The sequence below is a fragment of the Protopterus annectens genome, chromosome 14.part0 (assembly GCF_019279795.1).
Source record: "Protopterus annectens isolate FY-2018-M chromosome 14.part0, PAN1.0, whole genome shotgun sequence".
In the NCBI taxonomy this organism is placed as follows: Eukaryota; Metazoa; Chordata; order Ceratodontiformes; family Protopteridae; genus Protopterus; species Protopterus annectens.
The window spans coordinates 182,528,369-182,550,142 of NC_056748.1; the positions used below are offsets into that span (position 1 = coordinate 182,528,369).

A 21,774-nucleotide genomic window follows, 5' to 3' on the forward strand; every position below is an offset into this window, starting at 1 on the left:
TCACAAAACAAAAGCACTATTTAATATTTTCCATTACATTTTGTTCATTATATTGTTGGCCAGACACATCTGTGCTTCAACCATTATTTGTTCTCCCACCCCTCAGCCTTGTTTGCTTCCTGTATCCTTACTTAACTAATACTGAAGACTCAGTAATTATTTCAGTACTCCACAGGCTAAGTGTCAACAAGGTGTGCATCAAAGAAACAACTATAGGCAAAAAATAAAAAAAAGCTTGTTTATTTGTTTGTTTTGGCTTGCCATGAGGTTCTACACAATCCAGTCCTGATCATAGCACAGAAACTACTTGTTACAACTTTTAATTTTAATTTAAGTGCTGTCATTGGGTAAGCATGCTGGTGTGATCTTGTTTTCTTGGAATGCTGCCTTTTGATGATGGTCCACTGTGAGGACACAGCTCATCAGATTGCAGTGCCCTAGTGTTCATGACAAATCACAGTCCCATCATTTCTCATTACTTCCATTCTAACTTAATTTTCAGTAAATGTCAGTGACTTTTTTGCAATGACGTATGTAGTTGCTTCCTTTACATCTCCTAAAAAATTTTTGCATAAGGATCAAGGAATAATTGAGATAACAGCATTTTAATAGTGGTGTTTTGCAAGTTTCTCCTTCTATCTTCCTTCCACTTTCTTTCCTTTAATCAGACAGTCACATTTCCTGTCTTTCAAAGCTCAGCTAATTAGTGATTGCCAGGTCTATTCAACTTCAAAACTACAAAAAGGCCCATTAGGCATTTGGTACAAGGGAATGGAATAAGTGAATTTATTTATACCAGTATAAAGTCAAATAGTTGTGCATTTTGAGACTGAATAGCATTATCATCTCAGTGGGTGTGAAAAAAGAGCTACAGTTACCTTGCTGTGTGTGATTTCCTTGGCAAATTAGTTTTAAGATTGAAAGGCAAAATCATGCATGAGCAAGGGAGACATACTCCTAAAGTAGCTTAAGATTTCATTAAAAGCCAGAGTGGTATGTACTAAGAAAACTGATTAGTATAGTAATGCCACAGAGGGGAAGAAACCTCTGATTCATGCTTTTTGAGATATGAAAGTATGGGGATCACTCTCTAGGGAGGAAGTTGGACTGTGAGGAAGGGAAATATGTTTGGGGCCTAATTGTTCTTTAAGCTTTTAAGTGATTGACAAGGACAATGAACTGCCATAGTCTGCTGCTGTGTTAGTTGTAAGTGTGCAGTAATGTGACCTCCAGATATTGTATAGGCAGTCTTGAGGAACTGCTTCTTGTTTTGTGCTCACTTCTCCATTCGACACACACACACAAATGAGATTGCACACACTTATGCACAAATAGACTTTTTGCTCTCAGGGTATGGGAATATCCTTCATGAACCCTTGTGAGTGACTGGTCAGAATTCCTGTAGTTTCACATATGAAGGGGTGCTTGCCGCATTTGTTAGTTTCTTAACTCATCTTTGATATTTTCCCCAAGCTTAAAATAGCCCACTCCTCTAAACTTCCAAACCATCTTCTTTATTTTTCTGGTGTAGTTTTTAAGCAGTTGGCTGAACCCCTCATTGTTTAAGACCTGATTCATTGTCTACAACATCTCTACTGTGAAGCTTTAAATCCCTTTGTCTGCTCCTAGCAGATTCAGAAGATACTTTGAGTATTACTCTACTCCTTATTCTCTCCTCTAGTCTCTCATCCTTTTCCCTTGATTTATCTGGGTACTCTTCCTTCCTTCCGGCTTGTTAACTGCCAGGGCATGTAACCTGTTTCCTGAACCCTGCCTGCTCCCCTGCAGTGTTCTTTGTTTAGTAATACTATGCTTCCTTACTGTTTGGCACCCTTGATTGTTTCTCTGTTGCATTCTGGCATCTTCTTCCAATTCTGTCACATTTTCTCCTCTCTCAAAACCTGTTGCTGAGCTAGTCCTGCTTCCAGGTCATCATCTATGCTCCCAACAGTCCCAAGCATTTTCCCTTCTCTGTTGCTGCAGCCAGTAGTCATATTATATAATCCTTTCTTTCCTCTATGAGCCAACTACCTGTACAGGCAACATTTCCTAGAAGATTGCCTTCAGCTTCTCTCATGTCAGCTGTGTTCAAGTTTCCTAATCCTGTTTGCTTCCACCTCAGCTGTCTTCTGTGACATGTTATTGCTGTCTACATGCATCACAGCTTGTGTCCATAACTTCTCCTTGGTAACCCGCATCAGCTGCTCCCTACATTTGAGAGATGTTTTAATGAAATCTGTTATTCCTTAAAATGTGGTGCGTGATTCAGTCTCCATTCATCAAAACTTTCTTATCTCTCCTTACACTGGGTTTCATCTCCTTCACTTCCTGTACCTTTCTGTATTTTTTCACATCTGTTTAAATGCTCTAGACCCCTGTCACTCTCTAGTCTACTTGCCTTTTCTTTGCTGCTTCTGTATTCTTCGCCATCAGTCCTGTGCACTAAACTTAAGACTTCTTAACTGTTCTGTCTATTCTATCCTTTAACATCCGTCCCACTGCATGTGGTTCAGGAACCTCTCCTACTGTCCTACTGTCCTCTTCCTGTCTTTGTTGTGCTCACTCCTGTATGACTGCTCATCACTATATGTTTCATCATTTGTCAGTGCTCCCTTTGCCTGACCTACGATGGCTTCCTTCTCCTTGTCCTTACTTTTGTGGCTACTATTTCTCATTTCTCCCTTCACTTTATTCTTTTCTACAATGCTTAACTGTATTCCTCTGATTGATTCTAACCTTGTTTTGTTGTCCTCTTATTTGCTGCCTTTTGTCTTTTCCCTACTCAATCCTGTCTGTTGGCCTCCTGTTGTCTCCAACTCCTTTTTAGCCCCAGTCTGTTCATTCTCCCTTGAGTACCCAGTCCACTACCAACTCTGCCTCCCACTCTCCTGCCAACCCCATATCCTGTGCCACCCCAATATTCCTTAAGATAAGTAGCTCTCTTAAGCCCTGAGCACCTTGCAAATCTCTGTCCCACTGATTTTGTCCAGCCTATTCTTCTTCTTTCAGCTCTTGTTCTTGGATTCAACTCCATCACATTTTTCCCTTTTATGTTATTTTTTTCCTTATGGGGATATCTTTTTTCTTTGCCTCAGATTTTATCCTTGACCTGCTATACAAATACTAGACCAGTGACAAACTAAAGGGCAATTAATAGTATGGGACGCAATCAATTTACCATAAAATGCACCACTAAAGGACAGAGGTGCAATAATTCTACAAAGTTTCTTTCTAATAAATCAGTGTCATGTTTTTCAAATGCAGTCCGTTCACACATTTTTTTCACATAATAAAGAGACATGAATAGAATAGAGTTCCTAATAGAATTGTTTCATCTCCTTCATTTTTGAAGAACTCCTTCATGGAATCTATACTTTATGGTGACAAACTTCACATCTGCTCATGGATTCCCAGGATACAAGCACTTATGTGTAGGGGATCTTATATATATTTTTGAACAAAAATCTGTTGTCTATTAGAAGTAACTCATATTTCTTCTTGAATATGGTTCCGAGTTGTTCCTGAACCAATCCACTTGTCTAATTTATTTGTTGGGCAAGAAACAAGGCGTGAAAGAGAGCTCTTCACATCTTGAATGGACTTGGCCTACTCAGATTTTCCTTGGAAGGTGCTTGAGTTTAGGAAGACTGAACAGCTGTTTGCTTCCTTTGTCACAGGGACAGAAGGGCTTATTGTTGCCAAACAGTTTCCAAGTGGCTTACCTGTTATATTATGATTTGTCTTGAGGTGACAGACATGGAAAATAGAAAATGCTACACTAAACAGCCACTCTGCAATGAATATTCCTGGATCTAATGTGTATATCAGAAGCATGTCCCCAACAAACACCTGTTTTGCACCTAGTTGGTCTTAGATACATGCCTTCACATAACGTTATTGTCTAGGCCATTACTCCAGTAGTTGTACTTTTTTTGGTACAACCATATTTCAGGAATCACCCTTCTTAAACTTTGTCCATGGGTTGTATTCTGGCTTCTTCAACTGTGATGGATTTACTGCTTGGTACTGAACTCCAATAGCATAGCAAAGGTGGAGCGAAAGGAGCAGTTGTCCAAGCCACAAGGTGTTAGGGAGCACAAATGTGAAGTGTATTTCCTGCATTCCTGTTTCTGTACTGCCATTGCTGATTGCCAGTAAAATGGAGTGGACCTTTTTTTTACCTCTTCCAGTGAAGAACTGGGGTAAACGGGAGAGGATGTCTGTCTGACTATATGGCTTAGAGTGCCAGTACAGGCTGTAGATAAAAAAGCAACATTTTTTTTTTGTTTGTTTTTACTGTGCTGTTCCATCACAGAAGTAGCATAGGGAGGGGGTGTGTATCTGGCTTATAAAGCGAAGAGTGAGAGAATGATTTTTTTTTTTTTGCTGTTATTTCTTTATTGCTCTTCCAATGAAGGGATGTAGGTAGTAGGAGGTGGCTGGCCAGACTAAAGGTGTGGAGCAGATTTTTTTTTTTTTTGCTCTTCCACTGAAGATGAAAAGCTGTGGCAGGTGACAGGGGGCGTGTATTTGGCTTAGAGTGCCAGTACAGTGAAGCTCCCCAGGCACTGCAAAAGCTAACCATGTCTTTGCTGAGTTCCCTTGTAGGACTCAACTGGGAGCATTCCCTTGCTGATCAAGTACTAAAGTGTAAAATGTATATGATATCTGACATTGAAATTTGTGACCTGTCAAGGAGGTTTCCCATTCCACTGTTCTCTTGTGCTTGACAATCCCTCCATCTAGTTTCTCATGGTGGAGTTCCCTGTTTGTCAGGCAAGTATATACTTGTAAACAGTTTGTCATGTTTGCATTGTTACTTTCAGATTTGCAAGAAGTTTTCTTTTTGATGGTAAACTGGTGTGCTCAGGGCATAGTTGCACTTATGTAGTCAGTGTGTGATATCACAGCATATGCTAGCACCAGGAATCTTTGCCTCAAGGTTTGTGGATGTCCTCACAAAAATTAATGGATTGTGATTAGTAAAGAAAATGAAAAAGGTCATCTCAGCCATAATGCTCATTAGCAAGGTGCCTCTGAATCTGCCATTTCATTACCCTCTCCCCTAGAAATGAGCAACATTGTAAAGCCAGTTGACTACCGTCTAACAAAGTACCAGCCTGCTTTTTGAATCTCAACTCAACAAGCTACACAAAGAGCACTCCTGTTCCTCCCTTACCTCTAACCTACTCGGGTAACACTCCCAGTTACAATCTAAGAAGTTTTAAATACCACTCTGGTTAAATACCACTCTGGTTCACTTCTTCAGTGTCCCAGAACCAGACCTACTAACCACGCCTTCTCCATTCTAGGCTTCAAACTGTGGGTATCCCTTCCTACTAATGCTAAAGACCTCACCTTGTACCCATCATTCCATGTTTAGCTTAAAGATCATCTTAAGTCCAAGTTAATTTGCAGGCACTTTCCCTCTGGACTCAGCATCTAATCTCCCACTCTCCCCTTCAGCAGTCGGGTACCTTTGTCTTCCTCACATCATTTTCCAACACTAATATGTGATATTTCTTCCGTATTGCATACTGTATATTGTATATATTTAATTTCTATGTAACCTTACCTTTTACTATATTTTGACCTTTGTGCTTTATCATTTCACTTGATCACTCTCTTCTTCATTCTCCTCACTTCTTACTCTATCACTTCCTATTGTCCCCCTAATACTGTGTATTTTATTAGTATTATTGTTATTGATTCTTTGCTATTTTTACACATCATTTTGTTTGTATTCGTAATACTTATTAACTTGCTTGTCTGCTGTCATTTATATTTGTCTCTGATGAGTCTGAAAAAGGTCCATTTGGATCAGTGCTCTGCCCAGGTTACCAAATTGAATAAATAAAGTACTCGTAAACAGTGTCAAGGTTTTTTGAGTGCGTTTCCTTAAAGGTGTATATAGCTTAGTCTCTTATGGTTCCTGTGATTTGCTTGCCCAGTATTGTTCCTATTAGGTGATATGGTAAGAATATAGATGTTATGTTCAGGTGTAACCGATTGTAACCATATTGTTATGTGTCCGAGACATGGACACCAAGAAATTCACCTCAAGAATGAGAGAGAATCAGAGGGAGGAAAAGTGGCTTCCAGTCAAATAATTACTACCATGCAAGTGAAGGCTTGCTCAGTATCAAAAATGTTCAGAGTCATGTGATGCCTATAACAAGAAAAATAACCAGAGATCCTATAGAGGTATTAGAGATATTTCAGAAATTGTATGATAATTCATGTAAATCAGAGAAATGTGGAAATTAGGAAAGGTCACAAATGGAAATATTTATGGAAAACTTAAGTATACCAAGGTTAGAGGTAGATGAGGCTAAGCAATTAACAGTTAAGATAGGAGGAGATGAGATAAAAATGGTGACACGCAATCAATATGGAGAAAAGTCTCCAGCAGTAGGTGGTATTCCTTTGGAATCCAGGAGGGAAGAAAGTGATAAAGATCTGGAAGGTTATGTTTAACAATATTTTAAAAGAAGGGGAAAAAACAGCATCCTGGAAGAAAGCTGTGGTGGCTGTAATTCCTAAAGACGGTACAGACTCGTCCGACCCAGTTTTGTATAGGCCCATTTCAATTTTAAACCATGTTTATGTTTATAATAACTAAAAGACTGGCAAAGGTATTGCCAAGATTAATAGATATGGATCAGTGTGGTTTTGTGGAGGGGATGCAAACATTCAACAACATTAATATAACAATGATGGTCCAGAGGTAAGCAATATGTAAGAAAGTACTGCTGTTGGTGGGTTTTGATGCAGAGAAAGGATTTGACAGAGGAAGCTGGGATTTCATGAGTAGAGCAGTGGAAGCATTTGCATTCCTTGATACAATGATAAGGTTAATTAAGAGAATATATGAGGGATCAGAGGCAAAAATTAAAGTGGGAGGGGTTCCTTTCTGAAAATGTGTGTATGAACAGAGGAATTGAGCAGGGATATCCCCTTTCTCCTTTGCTATTTGCTTTATATTTAGAGCCCTTCTTAAAGAAAATAAGGGAATTAAAAATTCAAGGATATAATTGGTATGGTAATCAAGAAAAGTTGATTTTATTTGGAGACAGTATTATTTTGTACCTGATAAAACCAGAAAAGGACGTGTCAGTGTTGTGGAGCATCTTTAGACAGTTACAGGTCTTTTTAGGATACAAAAATTAATGAAGATAAAATCAAGGCTATAGCTGCAAGTTATGTATCCACGCAATGAATTGGTCCAGCAATACCCATATGTATAGGGACACAATAAAATTAAGTATTCAGGAGTATGGATTAACAAGGATTCTGGTATGGCAGCTAAGGATATGTGGGAAGAGACTAAAAAGATAATACAAAAACTGAAAAACTGGAAGCTCTTGTTTACAGATATGGATATGAAGATACAAGCAGCAAAAGTGTTTTTAGTCCCTTCAGTTTTATATACAAGTCAGGCATATTTTTATCAACCAGAGGAGAAGTTGGGGACAGTAACTAATAATGAGTTGAAGGATTTTATCTGTGAGGGGAAACGGGCAATGGTCAAGTGGGATACGTTGATCCTTCCAATAGAACAAGGTGGATTAGGATTACCTGATTTGAAGGGATATTTTAGAGCTACACAGTTAAGGCTGATATATATAGGTTCATAGGTAGGTAGGTACTAGGCTATCTGCCTGAAGGCATTTATAAGCCTAGCCAGAATGTGTTGGCTTTCGCCGCCCCCTTAGATTAGTTCCCTGTGCCTCTGTCCAGCAGAGCCACTGAAGTGATCCCCAGGGTACACTTTCTGTTTCCCATCCACTCATCAAGGTTTCTCTTGAAGAGTGCTAGCAAGGAGCTCTGCCTAATGTAGACTGGAATCTACTCCATCAATTCTGGGTTGGACATGGCCTTGTATGTCAGGCAGAGATCATCTCTGAGCAGGCGGTATGCAACCGAGTACAGCTGGAGTTTCTTCAGTCGAGCTGCATAGGGCATCTGTTTGGGGTCAGTGATCCTCTTGATGAGGTACGTCTGTGGTCTTTCCAGCTGTTGCAGGTGTCTTGTAAGGTACATCCCAAGTGGGGCATTGTACTCTATGATGGGTCTGATGAGTGATGAGTAGAGGGGCACAATGATCTCTATTGATCTGGATGCAAACCCTTTTGTGATTAGGTGGGCCACATAGAAGGATTTTCTAACCACTTTGGCAATTTCAAAGGAGTGATTACTATCTACTTGGGTCCCCAGATCCCTTATTACGTTTTCTGTATTTAGGGGACTACCACCTATGTGGTAGTTTGTAGGTACTTTGTTATTTCCAAAGGCATTTAGCTTGAGGCCATGATTTTGACACCAGGTATCCGTCTCAGTGAGACCCTTTTGGAGGATGTCTGTGTCAGCCGATGAGTCAGTTATAGCCCCTAGTTTGCAGTCGTCTGTGAACTTGGTCAGCCATAGTCCTCCTGTGCTTATCTGTACCTCTGAGAAGTATATGCCAAACAGGAGGGGTCCTAGGACTGACCCCTGGGGGAATGCCACCTGTAACCAGTTTAGAGTCAGACCTAGCTCCCGCAACTCTCACCATGTGGGTGAGCCAATTGGCAACCCTTCTTGTGACATAGGGGTTTATGTTCAGGCTGGTGAGCTTGTCTATAATACCAAAATGGGGAATGGTGCCGAAGGCGTTTGCGAGGTCTAGGTAGGCTGTGTGTACCACCTTTCCCTCATCTATAGCCTTGGTAACTGTCTCAAAGAAGTCCACCAGGTTTAAGAGGCATGATCTGCCCTTAACAAAGCCAAGCTGGGTAGGGTCCAGTGTTTGGAGTTTCCCAATGTCTCTGTTAATGAGTTCCATGATGATGCACTCCATAGCCTTGCAGACCAAGCTAGTCAGGATTATAGGGCGATAGTTTCCGGGGTCTGTTGTGGCTCCACCTTTGTGGAGTGGAATAACCGTTGCTGTGCACTACTCTATGGGTACATAGCCTGTGGAGAGGCTGAGTTTGAACAGTGTGTTTAGCTGAGGGGTTAGTTCGTCTTTGAGCTCATGTAGGACGCAGCTGGGACACCGGCCGGTCCCATTGATGCTGTGTTTTTGGCTTTGGAGAGGGCTATTTTAACTTGAGTCTTGAGTATCTGTGATTTCAGGGGCTCTACATTCTTCTGGTATGGTTATGGGCCCTTTGGGGGGTGAGAGGGGGGTGAAGTTTGCAATGAACCTGTCTGCCAGGATGTTGACAATATCGGTTGGTACAGTGTATTTTGTGCCAGTCTGCACTAACTCTGAGCAGATCTGAGCATTTCCACTTAGAGTCTTGACATAGCTAAAGAATGCCTTGTGGTTATCTTTGGAGTCCTTGGCAAGTTTTCTTTCAAAGCTTGCCTTGGATGATTTTATGAGGGAACGTAGTTTCTTGCTGATACTGATCAGAGATGTCTTCCCTTCTTGGGATTTTTCTCTTTTCTGTACTAGTTTCCTCCTTCTATTGTATAGCTTGTTTATGGCAGGGGTCCACCAGACGCATTTATATCACGTTATCGAAAGATGAAAATAGTGAACGCTATTTCATCTAACCTAAAATATCGAAACCACATAATATCGAACATTCAGAACAGCAAATTTTTTCCTTGGAAAAAATTTGTTATTCCGAAACACATACACACAACACAAGCACACCTAAAAAACATCAATATACACACACACACACTTATAATCCTACAACTAACCCTACACTAAACTATACATACACACTAAAAATATCAAAAAAACAGCTTCTGGGTTAGGAGCCTCTTCAGAATCAATGCAATAGCTCAAAAACGAACAAAATGAGGCTTGCCACAGCACGAGATAAAGCAAAATAAATAATTTATTAACTGCAGTAACAAAAGTAAGCACTTTCAAGTTTCCCCACGCTTCATCAGACTTTTACAACTGCTAACAACTCAACATACATTTAAATAGTATCATAATACATCTACTAATTAATCAATTAATCACATCATTACAAACCCATTCTCATTTAAAAGCAACAGTCACACAATTAAACTTCTAAAATACATAAACCATTATTAAATGCACTGACATTTAAACTATATTAAAAAACTTTCAATCCTAATGAGCATGGGGACGTGCTGCTAAGAATGGTTTTATAGTTACTTTCTCATTCAGGCCATGTCCCCTATAGCTTTGTAACCTAATTATCCATCTATTTTCACGTTCCTCAGTGTAATTTTTTATATCCCCCAATCTGTTACCCTAATCAATTCTAAAATGCTGAATTTAAATTTATGTGTCATACCTTTATCTAAAATTTGTCGCGCTAAAGCATTGTGTTCATCTTCTCTATTTATTGCATAAACATGCTCTCTAACCCGTTCCCTAAGACTCCTATTGGTTTTTCCTACATAGCAACATGGGCATGTCTGGCAGACAGCTATGTATATTAAATTCCTTGACTTGCAATCAGCATAAAAATTAAATTTATACCTATAATCTGTATCTGGATGTATAAAATAATCAATCCCTGACATATACGTACAATGATTACACTCTCTACAAGGTAGCGTACCCTGTCTATTTGATTTAGTGAGTGTCTTCTTATTACTATCCTCATAACATAACATAACCTCTTCAGTGACTTCGTATTTTTATATGAAAAAATAGGTCTCAGACCTACTATCTCAACGATTCTCTCATCTGTAGTTAGTATCCCCCAATTCTTTTTTATTATTTCTCTAATTCCCATATTCCTATTCGAATAAGGAATTACTATTCTATTCTCAATCTTTCGTTGATCCTTATTAATATTCCCACTGTTGTTTCAATTCTTATATAAGTATGGTTTTCCTTTTCCTTTCCTTATTGGGTACTTGCGTATTATCGCAACCAGATTTTTCACGGCACTAATGTCCGCTTCCCGATCGTGACATATGCTTGTTAATATTTTCCAGAAGTTATCTACTGTGTTTTCTTTAATACTGCAGGCTGGTTTCAGGAGTGTGATCCAAGAAATGTAAAAAAACCCCACTGTACTTGTTTCTGTATGCACTTTACTGCCAACATGTTGCTTCTTGCAAGTCCGCCCGCTGAACGTTCCTTTTTTTCATGGCAGCAAATGCTGTCAAGTAACGGTAATAATTTGGGCTGTATTCTTCCTTAACTGCTGTTGTCAGATGAAAGACAGAAGATCTGAGGGTATAACTGGGATGATTTCCATGTCAGTTTTTTTCATTTAGCTTGCGTGTGTGTTTTAATGAAATTGTAGTTCTCAAACCCTTGTAGCATCCTAGTTCTACACAAATACATGTGAATGTATACTGTCTGTGCCGATGTCATTGTTTTACACACACACAGCTCCGTGTACTGAGGGAAACATTTTCTGAACACCTACTTCCCTTTTTGTATATGACACTGTCAGGGTCATGGTCAGTGACTTTCAAGGGAAGCCAGAAGCCTTTGTACTGCCATCATTCTTTTCAAAATTATCTTGTGCGACGTGACTGTTAAGCTTCTCAGTGTGCTATACAGCATGCTCATGTTCTATTTCAAGGCAGCGGCAGTAAGCCAAGATATAAAAGAAGCATACCTAAGCAGCGATAGTCTTTTTTCTGACATTTAATTGATAACAGTCCAGAAAAGAAGACATAGTGGTAAAGAAAACACACCAAACAACTTTTTCACAACGTTTACGAAGATATTTCAGGATCGGAGAGCAGCCACTATTGCCATGAAAAATCTGGTTGCGATAATACGTAAGTACCCCTTATTGAATCATTCATTTGATAAACAACTTCGACTTCTTGTTTACTGTACCCTCTTGATGACAAATTTTTTGCTAACATCTCTTGTTTCATGTTGTAACTTTCATCACTAGTGGTGAGGTGTGACATTCTCAAGGTCTGGCCTTTTACTATATTATGATATACGTGCTGAGGGTGCATACTATTTCGATGTAAAATGTTATTCTTCCAGCATGGCTTCCTATATATCTCAGAATGCATCTCTCCATTACTCTTCAGCACCCGAACATCTAAGAATTCCATTTTCTCATAAGAATGCTTCTGTTCAAATCTTAAGAAATCTGTTGTGCCATTAATAAATTCAATAAATTCATTCAGTTCTGTTTCTGTGTCTTCCCATGCTAAAAACACATCATCTACAAAGTGTTTGTAGAATTGTATGTGTTTATTGAATATAGTGCTTTCCCAATATGCCAATACAAGGTTGGCATAAGAGTTAGCACATGGGGTGCCCATGACAACCCCTTTTTTTTGTAAATAATAAACATTCTCATATAAAAACACGTTATTTAGTACTAAATCAAGTAAAGCTAAAATCTTAATAATAGAATTCCTAGATACCTCTTTTTCAATCAAAAATAGTCTCAGAAATTCCATCCCTGTACTGTTTGGAATTGATGTGAATAAAGAAACCACATCTAAGGTGACTAATAAATCATCACATGCCCTTTCACTAAGTAAAACATATTCACCATAACTTTCCACAAAATCTTGTGTATCTCTCAATATAGACCTAGTGTTATTTACAATTGGTCGAAGTTGCTTTTCAATGAATATTGAGGCTGGCTCCATGATCCAACCACCACCCGAGACTATAGGCCTCATGGGTGGGTTAATAAGGATTTTATGCACCTTGGGAAGTCCCCTTAAGGTGGGAATAAGGGGATTTTCAACTAACAAATACTTATACAGATCACCATCAATGGTATGGCATAGAAACATATATAGTTCAGACTGCACATTCTTAATTAATTTGTTCAACATTACTCCATTTAATACTTGATATGTGTCAGCTTCACCCAACATAGTCATCATACTGTTTGCATACATTTCAGCATCTAAAACTACAATAGCACCACCTTTATCAGCCTGTCTAATGTCTATTGCCTCATTTTCCTGTAACTTTTTAATCAATTGGAACTCATCATAAGTTAAATTATAGAATTCAGACTTATTTTTCGATTTATATAATTCAAAAAAGTCATGCTCGCAGGCTTTTTCAAATGTCTCTAATAAAGGGTGTCCTTGTGGTATAAAGGTAGAAGGTTTACAAAACATATTCCTACTACCTGTAGTTGTATTACCAAACATTAGACTTAGGCCAACTTTCCGGGTAAACATTTTTATATCTAGAATAATATCAGTAATATCTGCCGACTTTGAAGGTATAAATGAAAGGCCGTAATTTAATAAAGACCTTTCATTATCAGTCAAGCAATAATGTGATAAATTTACCACTAAGTCTTTGATATCAGTTTGAGTACCTTTTTCTGGAATTCGTGCCTGTCCTCCGAAATTTTCCTCTTGCCCAAACGCCCATGTGGCGACCAGCTGGCCTCGGTCGTTTGCCTAATAGGTAGAGGAAAAGGGAACGGAGTATTGCTGGCCAATGTCTCATCTAGCAAGTCTAACTTGCTGTTTGTATTTGCACCAACATTTTTTCTTTACTGCACCAGCCATTGATAAATATAGTACTTTCGTAATTTCTCCAGAAGGACCCTCTCCTGTATCCAACTCCACACTACTAACCGGAATAGTGGCTTCATTTGATGTAACTTCCGTGGGCGGAGGTATGTGCGCTGACATCATTTTTGTAGGCTTGGTTGTATGCATGTTATTTAAACAAACAAAATCAGAATTTAAAGTCCTCTTTTTCACTTTGTGAACATTATAATCATTTGTACGGGGTTCGCACCATTGTTCACATTGTCTCTTGGCCAAGAAAAGACTTGCCCTCTTTGGAAATCTCCAAGATCTCGTTCCAGCTTCTTCTTCGTATCCAATAATTGTTTATTGTCTAATGTGGATAACCGCAACATAATATCTGTAACAAACATTTCCTTTTCTTCCACACTGACCATTTTCTCAAAATCATTTTCCATCATCACGATTTCCTGCATCAGCCCCGATTCAATTTCTTGATATTGCTCTATCAATAGTTTAATATATCCATAGCTGGTCTCTATATTCAGTTTCTGCCATTTAGTTAATAACCCAGGGTGTCTAGTGCCAAAAGTGGGCATCTTTAGCACTCTTAAACCTCTGGGTATTATTTTGAATGAGAGACATGCTTACATGTGTAGCCTGTGCCACTGTGTTATTCGTAATTTTTGCAAGGTATTCTCCAGCTTTTGAGTAAGCTGAATAACATCTATGTTCCTCTGTAAATTTGTTGAACTTCTTCCATCATTTATCAGCTCATCTGAGGTAAATGTAAGGAGCGGGTTCTCAGCTATAACCACAGCTCCCCATATCGTATTCGTATTTCCAATTCCACTCTGTGATATAGTAATTTCCCTCCTTGCAGCCATGTCCCAGAGCCGTTAAGAAAAATGTATACGAAAAATATCAAACAAAATAGCTTCTGGGTTAGGAGCCTCTTCAGAATCAATGCAATAGCTCAAAAACAAACAAAATGAGGCTTGCCACAGCACGAGATAAAGCAAAATAAATAATTTAACTGCAGTAACAAAAGTAAGCGCTTTCACGTTTCCCAACGCTTCATCAGACTTTTACAACTGCTAACAACTCAACATACATTTAAATAGTATCATAATACATCTGCTAATTAATCAATTAATCACATCATTACAAACCCATTCTCATTTAAAAGCAACAGTCACACAATAACAACATTTCTTATAAAACTTGCAATAAATAGAGATGATGAACACAATGTTTTAGCATGACATATTTTAGATAAAGGCATGACACATAAATTTAAATTCAGCGATTTAGAATTGATTAGGGTAACAGATAGATTGGGGGATACAAAAAATTACACTGAGGAACGTGAAAATAGATGGATAATTAGGTTACAAGGCTATAGGGGACATGGCCTGAATGAGAAAGTAACTTTAAAACCATTATTAGCAGCACGTCCCCATGCTCATTAGGATTGAAAGTTTTTTAATATAGTTTAAATGTCAGTGCATTTAATAATGGTTTATGTATTTTAGAAGTTTTATATTGTTGTTATTGTGTGACTGTTGCTTTTAAATGAGAATGGGTTTGTAATGATGTGATTAATTGATTAATTAGCAGATGTATTATGATACTATTTAAATGTATGTTGAGTTGTTAGCAGTTGTAAAAGTCTGATGAAGCATTGGGAAATGTGAAAGCGCTTAGTTTTGTTACTGCAATTAATTATTTATTTATTTATCTCGTGCTGTGGCGAGCCTCATTTTGTTCGTTTTTGAGCTATACATATACACTACTATCTATCCACTTACCTTAACCCAAACACTAACCCTAAGGTCCGTCACTATCGCACACTCATCTAAACCCACACCCTAACCCTAACTCACTAATCTACCCCTAAGCCTAATTCACTCAGTAATATAATACAAGTAGAAAGCGTCCATTCATAGTGGAAAGGGATGATGATGAAGTGGTGGAGGGGATTCACGAAATAAGGAGATAGTACAATTTTGGATGCATAGCTTTAAGGAAAATAACAGCCACACAGAATATTATATTCGTAAAGTATCAGAAAGTATTCTAAGAACTGGGCCAACACGAGATTGGAGAAAAGAGATTTTGCCATTAGAAATTACTGCAATTAGTGGTACAGAGTGTAGGCAAGAGGGGCTGGAATTTACTGGAGAGAACTGGCAAAGGAACCAAAGTACTGGGAGCAAATAATTAGATGCTGATAGGTAATAGAATGGGAAGAAGCCAATAAGGCATTTGGACTGCAGGCTAGAGACTGCCTTCCTGCTTTTCTTTTCTCTTTGTTGTTGTTGTGTCTTTCGGCTTTTTCCCAATTAGGGGTAGCCACAGCGGAACTCCGGTCCGCTAATGATTGGCAGTAGATTTTTATGTGCCGAGTTGCCAGCCCTGATGCACAACCTTCAACGAAGCTACGCACGTCTCCACACAGAAGACGCTTTAGCTGAGAATCGAACAGGACAACGTCTTACTGTGAGGCGACAGTGCTACCGCAGCACCACCGCCGCAGTTCTAAACATCTTTATTAAATTTTCACATATGACAAAGGCAATCTTACATTTATATAAATGAAAAACATGCAAAATGATACAACTTTAGTTGCAAACAGTTTACATCACAGACACAACTGAAACAACTGTAGTTGCAAACATTATCCATAATTTATAAACCATCCAATCATTGTCAGTTAAGCATTATATGACTTATTCAAATCCTGCCTCTTAAACTTCGTTCCTGCTCTGCATATATTGTTCCCACAATTCCCACATTTTCCTATGTAGTTTGCTTCTTACCTTTTCTAAAGATCCCAATTCCAGTTTTTATCTCTATTGCTGTATTCACTACTTTAAAGTAGGTCTAGACTTTGATTCCCATTTTCTAGTAATTGTTTTTTTGGCAGCCACCATAATTAGACTCAGCAAGACTTTACTATGTCTAGACAATTCCGATTCTGTAGTATAACTAAAAATATCATCTCCCCAGTCAGTCCAATCCGCTCACCCAACATCTCCGACAGAGCGGTCTGCAGGGAATCCCTAATGTCTGCCAACTCACTACACTCCCAAAAAATATGTTCCCAGCTACCTCCTTTGCCTGTCACACCTCTAACATTTGCTATTCACCAGAGGAAAAAATTCTTTGGAGTCTACTTGAGGTATAAAAATAGCTATGTAAATACTTCCAGGCAAAGATCCTAATTCTTCGAAACCTTGTTGCATATTTAGAGAATGCCTGCTTTATCAGGGATTGATATTTGTGTATATGCAAATAGAAAGGGATAGGGGAATCCTAAGTGAAAGACTTGCTGTGGTAGAGTTTTTAAAAGGTATTTTTAAAAAGGCATATAAAATACTGCACAATATCAATATGAATCAATCATAGGAGATTAGAAAATATTGGGAAAAGAGATCAAGTAAGCATTTCACAAAGGAAACAATGGGAGGGCATATGTATAATTCCAAAATATACAACAAAGTCTAAAATATTTAGGATTTTTGTTTGAAAGTGTTTGCATAGGTATTTTGATACCAGAGTCTAAAGACTTTTTTTCTTCAGCTAAATGGCAAATGTTGGAGGTGTGATGAGGAAGAAAGAGGGAACCAGGAACATATGTTTTGGTAGTGTAATGAGTTGGCAGACTTCAAAAATTTCATGCAGAGAACTTTGTAGAAATATTGGTTGAGCAAGTGGGTGTAACTAAGGAAATGATTTATTTGAACTGGGATTCAGGATCTGAATTGCCTGGAGATATTAAGTTTAATTGCAGTGGTATCCAGAAAAGTAGTTACTAAAAAATAGAAATCAAAGGCTAAACTAACTGTATTTGAAGTACTGAATATTGTAACAAAGATAAAATAACTGGAAGTGTAATCTTTAGAAAAAGGTAGGACAACATTACATAGAAGAAATGGAAATTGTGGGAACAACATATACAGAATAATGTTTTGGTGCAGGAGTGTGGTTTAAGGGAAGGCTAGAACTGAGCATTTTATATAATGCTGAATTGATAAATATACGAAGAAGTAAATGTGATGTATGATTGCAACTGTTAATATAGTTTGTTTTCTTTTATATAACTATATGTTTGCCCCTGACTTGTGTAATAATTCAGTAAAGGTGTTAAAAGTTAAAATAAAGCTGGTTAGAACCATGGGTGTGGGATTGGAATGTACACACACACATTGGGGGTGTATATCACTTCACCGAACGTGGAAAATATCAAAGCTGTAAACATCAAACTGAAAACAGCGAAATTCACAACATCGAAATGGGGGAAAAATATGTGGAGTGCAGATCAGAAACAACTTGTACCATGCAGAGGGCAAGACCCCCTGCACCCCCCACACTCCCTGCCACTTGAATATTCCACTTCGGAGATTGCACTTCAGTGCATTACAGTGCGGAAACGGAAGATTTCCATTTCCTACACTGTAGTGCGATCTTGGAGTTGGTATATTTAAGTAGCGGGGGTTGTGCAGGGGGCTTGCCCCCCTGCCTACACGCTTAATATTCCACATCCTCTTTGAGAACTGCCATTGACATCATTTCGATGTTGTCATGGTTTGCTGTTTTGAGTTTGATGTTTAGTGCTTCGATGTTATCTGTATTTGATAATGTGATATAAACCCCACATTGGGAGGTTACAGGGTGCCCCCTGCTGATGCAGCTGCTCACATCAGCTGCCAGCTAAAAGAGTAGAGACCTCATTAGAAATGCCCTAATTGATAGGATGATGGTGAGGGCACAGGTCACACTTGGGACCCCTCAGTGCCATTGGAGCACATGGGCTAGAAACTGACAGAGAGAGACTTGTTTGTTAGCATTAATGGAGGCAGACATCACCTTGACAAACTCTGTGTGATGCAGACATCTCTCAGTAGAAATTAGAAAATGATACATTACCCAGTAGCATGTACATAACAGCACAGCAGAAAGGTAAGGGCCCAGAACAAAAAAAAAAAATGTTGACTCTTTGGATAATGGAGCCCCATGATGGGTGGTTGGCCATCTCGGAAAAGATGATTTCTGTTCATTGTCTGAGGGCTGATGGTTAGTAGGCAGCAGGGATTTAAAAAAAACCCTGTTAGTGTTTTTCCTGCTCCACATGCAGTAGCTCTTCCTGCAGTAGCTATCCTTACTTGTTTTCCCAGGTTACTTCCAATGGCTTCCTTTCTTAAACATTCAACACATTGGTCACCTGCTTACCCATCATAGGAGGAGAGAGATGGTAGTGGCTCACCACATGGGTATTACCTAGGTGCCTACTTAGTGGAGCTCAAAAGTAGCAAGCCCAAACTGCAGTGTGCAGGTTGCACTGAGAACCAAGGGGAAACCCTCACTGGGCAGCTGTAATAGAGCTTGAAAGAGCCATCACAGGAGAGAGGAGTGCTCCTTTGCTGGAGAGGGTAAGCCACCCCATAAGACCCGCAAGGCTGATCCACTCCCTTTCACTTGAGTCTTCCTCCAAGTAGATGAGCTCATGGGGGATTTACAGTTTCAACGAATGAGATGTAGGACTGTCACCTGCCAGGAATCCCTGGCTCCCACAACTACAAAATGAATGAGATGATTAGCTACAGGTAATGGAGCCATCAGGCTAGGACCTGCAAGAATTTAAAAAAAAAATTCAACACATTTGGGTGTTATTTGGAAGAAAGTGAGTAGACATCTGTAATCTGCAGATCTTAGCAGTAGATCATAATGTTTGGGTTTGCTGATTAGAAAAGCTGTTATCAGTACTTGCCTTTTCAGAATAATTACTTTCTTATTGTTTATTATTATTTTAATAGTAGTGTGTTTGTGGTCATCAAGCTTTTGATGTACTGTTGCTGTCTGCAATATTTTGCTATATTTTTATGAATATTTAATAGAGGGGATTAAGGATTTGAACTTCTCATACAGATTTGAGGAAAACAATGGAAATGTAAGTCTTCATATTTATATGTTAGAAATAAAAAAGAGAAAAATCAACTGAAAGAAAAAAGAAAAATAATTTGTCTTCATCCTGGATGTAACTGTTGCAATTTCCATCTGTCTGTTGTGTTACACTGATCAAGTGACTTAACTGGTCAGTTCACACTTGAAACAAAGTTGTTGTTGTTTTTTGTTCGTTTTTTCCCGGTTAGGGGTCACCACAGCAGAACTCCGGTCCGCTAATGATTGGCAGTAGATTTTTTTTTTTAACGGTGCCGACCAACCTTCAACGAAGGTACGCCCATTCACGCATGTCTTTTAAACGCTACTCGACTGCGGGGAGGACATGCAGACTCCACACAGAAGGCGCTCCAGCCGATAATCGAAAGGGAAAACCTCTTGCTGTGAGGCGACAACGCTACCACTGCTGCTTTGCCTTTTGAGTGTACCCAACTAAATGTCAATAAATATAATGTTTCCAGAATCCCCATATTATTTACAGCATTTAGTCAATGGTTTGCACACAGTCAATGGTTTGCCCAGAGGGTATGTCTGGAATCTGTAAAGAAGTGGATTTGTGGTAGATAGCCCTCAATGATTTCTATATATATTATTTGACATTATTTCATAGCATTGATACTATAAGATTATTAACAAAGCTAATTTATGAAGGAGGCCTTAGGTCTTAAATTTCTGCTTAACTAAAAAAAAAGTTTACAAATTAAAAATAAACAAATACAGGTTTGAGGGAATCAAAGTCTTTTCATTCATGTGGTAGAACTAAAAAGAAAGAAATCAACTGAAAAATCTTGAGAGAAAGGTGCTTTATTAAAAAACATTTAATTTAATTCATCTTTAATTCCAGTGAAACATTTTTATTTTCAATGACTCTTGCTGGTAGAGTCACAAAAGCCAGGCAGCTTAGTATCAAAAGACTTATCTATATTGACCCCAGCTTACAAAGCCAGACAACCGATTACGATGCATGTACTATTGTTAGGACTGCTTAAATTGTACTATAGATTCGTTAGTGTTGCAGTATTCTTTACCAAAGGGATTTTCTGTCAAGGTAGCCCAACATTTGGTCAGTATAACAAAGCCTTATGATTTTATAGACATTGTATGTCACATGTATAATCCCTGCTAAAGGTGCCATACGGATGTACATACCTCAGAACTTCTTTGCTCCAGTCCTAATACCATTATTTACTGTCGGTCTGAACATTTCTTCTTCTGTGCTGGTTACAGTGCTATGTTTCAGAAAAGTGCCCTGTTGGGGTTTCTTCTTGTCTTTTCCTTCTTTTTAGTTTTATGAATTTATATGTCATCCAGAAAGGGCAAGTGTCAGTGTGGGAGTCAGATTCCCCGTAAGGATCATTACGAGCAGTATCTCTTTTGTCTGGGTGTTTTTCACGACTATACACAGTGTTCCATCTGCCAAGCGTTTGTCCTTATGGCCATACATAGTTGTCTGGCCTCCTTGCCCATTTATCTGGCTGGAGAACTAGTGTCTTAAATTGTTGGTTGAGGGTGCTATGGTAGAATTTTCCCATTCCAAAGGTTAGCCGTTTGCCAAGAAAACAGCCAAAAAAGTCAGTTCTGATTCAGCTGCTGCCCTGCCTCCCCCAGCTGTTAAAGCCCAGTGGATCACCCAGATTATTACGTCAGATTCCTCTGCAGAGACCGTATCAGAGGCTGTCATGGATCGTCTTCTCACATGTCCTCAGAGGCTTTGCAAATGTCCACTCTAGATGTTGGGGGGAACCTCAGCTGATTATTTCAGAGGGACCATGGGGAATGCCACAGATACTTGTTTGCGAGGAGATTTCTACTATGTTGGTGAAGTGTAGACAAGGGTCTGAACCTCCTATGGTGCTTAGGGCCGATATCCCTCAAAAGAAAGAACAAAAAAACAAGCATGTTTACACTGCTGCTAAAGATCCCCCAATGTGAATAACAGGATTTTACCCAAGGGTTATTTAATGCACTGATGGCCTTGAAGCCTCTCCAAGACGTTTCTGTGTCTGCTCCCCTTGATTCTGTACCCTACTTAAGAGGCCCAGCGAAGAGGACTCCTCTAAAGAGAAACTGAGTTTTGGAGATATGTCTTTGGCATATTCGTCTCAGATCCCCTTTCCCTTGGATTATGGCTCTGAGGAGGAATATTCTATTAGCCCTGACTCTCCCTTTGAAGAAGTCTCCTTTGGGAATAGTATTTCTCATATGATGGACTATTTTAAATTATACTATTCTGACATTCAAAGGAGGTTTTATGAGCTCCTACAGATGGAGTTCCCTGCGTCTTGGCTGCTCTTTTAGATAGCTTTTCAGCAGCTTCTGTGGCCCTGGATGCTCAACCTCCAACCCTTAAGTAACCTGACAGATTTTACAAGGTGTCTGATGAGTGTACATGTCTGT

The 21,774-nt window shown here is 39.0% G+C and overlaps 1 protein-coding gene across 3 annotated transcripts in view; it reads left to right on the top strand.

Annotated features, from left to right (window-relative positions):
• The window catches only part of FAF1 (Fas associated factor 1), a 5,915,525-nt gene that overhangs the window by 2,704,030 nt on the left and 3,189,721 nt on the right, over positions 1 to 21,774 (top strand). The window lies entirely within an intron of this gene.